Source organism: Gastrolobium bilobum, unplaced genomic scaffold, assembly GCF_033153095.1.
Source record: "Gastrolobium bilobum isolate Gb01-03AN ecotype WA unplaced genomic scaffold, APGP_CSIRO_Gbil_v1 utg2637, whole genome shotgun sequence".
In the NCBI taxonomy this organism is placed as follows: domain Eukaryota; kingdom Viridiplantae; phylum Streptophyta; class Magnoliopsida; order Fabales; family Fabaceae; genus Gastrolobium; species Gastrolobium bilobum.
This window is the reverse complement of record NW_026895153.1, coordinates 134,085-136,077: the sequence shown is the minus strand read 5'-3', so window position 1 is coordinate 136,077 and position 1,993 is coordinate 134,085. Positions and strand designations below refer to the sequence as shown.

The 1,993-nt window shown below is 36.3% G+C and overlaps 1 non-coding gene across 1 annotated transcript; it reads left to right on the top strand.

The window, feature by feature from the left end:
* The first annotated feature begins 228 nt into the window (after window positions 1-228).
* On the top strand, window positions 229-334 carry LOC133296127 (small nucleolar RNA R71). Its single transcript, XR_009749458.1, has one exon. It is a non-coding gene; the product is annotated as a small nucleolar RNA R71 (small nucleolar RNA).
* The last annotated feature ends 1,659 nt before the right edge of the window (window positions 335-1,993 follow it).

Below are 1,993 nucleotides of genomic sequence, written 5' to 3'. Positions count from 1 at the left end.
TGCCAATACTAATACATCATCATGCTCCAGCACTCCAGCAACCGTATTTGGTGTGTTCATTCTTTCTGTTGGCCACTGGTAGTTGCTAAATGCCATCCTCTCTATAATTTCATATGCTTCAATATATGTTTTTTTTCTAAAAGGGCTCCTCCAGATGATGCATCGACCATGCACTTTGTTGGTCCGTTAAGCCCATTATAGAATGTCTCCATTTGAATCCATTCAGGAATTCCATGATTTGGGCACTTCCTTAACAGATCTTTAAATTTCTCCCAAGCCTCATAAAATGACTCTTCTTGCAATTGCTTGAAGGTTGATATATCATTCCTGTATTGGGCTGCCTTCATGGGAGGAAAGAATTTCATCAATAATTTTTCAGCCATGTCCTCCCATCTTCGAATGGAATTAGGTTGTAGTGTGTTCAGCCATGCCTTAGCTCCATTGGTGAGAGAAAAGGGGAACAACTTCATCTTTAATGCGTTTGATGTAACTCCTTATATCTTGAAGCTATCTAATACCTCCATGAAATTTTTTATGTGAAGTGTTCACTAGGCATCCCACTAAATAGGCCAATTGTTTCCAGCATGTCAAACATGACTGGTTTCAATTCAAAATTTGCTGCTGCAATTTCTGGTTGAACAATTGGAGAACGAAGGTTTTTGAGTGCCAAGATTCTTTGTGCGCTGATTGATATCTCAGACTGAATTGGATCTTTATTGTTGGCTCTTGCTCCTACCATTCTTGCTACCATATCAGGTAATACTATAGCGTTGCTACGTCTTTGCTGTCTCCTTCGAGCTTGAAACGTCCTTTCAATTTCAAGGTTAAAGTTCACTTCTTGCTTTGTTGGAGAACTGCTCAAACGCTGCAATTAACACTTAAAAATAGAAAAGAAGAAAGGTGAAAGAAAAGAATTAGAAAAGAAAAGAAAATAAGAGATAGAAATAAGAGAGAATTTCTTCACTTAAATAAAAAGCTTTAAACAAATCATCCCCGGCAACGGCGCCAAAAACTTGTTGTGCAAATTGCAATCAATTAAATCAATCACACAAATACGCAAGTGCACGTGTCACAAGTAATAAAGGGATGTGCGAGTCCAAGTATCGTTCCCACGGAGATGATTTATAAAGCAATAATTATTTAAGTAAAGAAATTATAAAAAGATTGATTTTTATGGTGGGGTTTATAAAATAAAAGACAATTAAAAATAAGAAAACAGTAAACTAAATTAATAGGTATTAAGATGATGGATGAGATATAGGTCAGATTCAATTTTCTTGATACAGCAATACTGAAACGATGCTTTAACGATGCTATTTCAATGCTTAATTAGTAACCGAACACTAAAGTATGTTGGGGCTTATGACCAACCTAACATATATACCCAACAACTAATTCCCATATCTCTATGGCCAAAATAATCACTAAATTATTCAAGTTCAAGTTCTTGGCTATGTGGTGTGAATGATCTCTCTACCCACAACTTAATCAAGTTAAATTAACCTAATTAATCCACACAATTCAACAAGGGTCTGGATTTGGAAAACTCTCGGCCCCAACCTCCTCAATATCACATATGTATCTCTCGACATGCACACATGAATAAGATTAAGCAAACTCATTGAATAACTAATTAAACATTAACATAAACAAAGTTTAGGCATACATATCAATGTTACAGCATAGGTATTTTATCACCTAACCTATGGAACAATTTATCTCATAATGGAATTAAATAAAACAAAGAAAAGAAAGAAAGAACTCATTGGAAAACAGAAAAGAAGATGAAAACGAATGCTGTAGAAAAATGTCATCACTGCTTTGCTCCAGCACTGCTCCAACAGCTCTTCCTCCTCCAAGAACCTTACTTTCTCTCTCTAAAACGTGGGAGGGGTACTACATTCTTCCCCTCCATTCTTTCTTGCCTTTTTTACCTCTCCCTCGCTTGTTGAATCCGTGGGGGAACTCCACTTTAAATAGGAAAAGTGGTTGG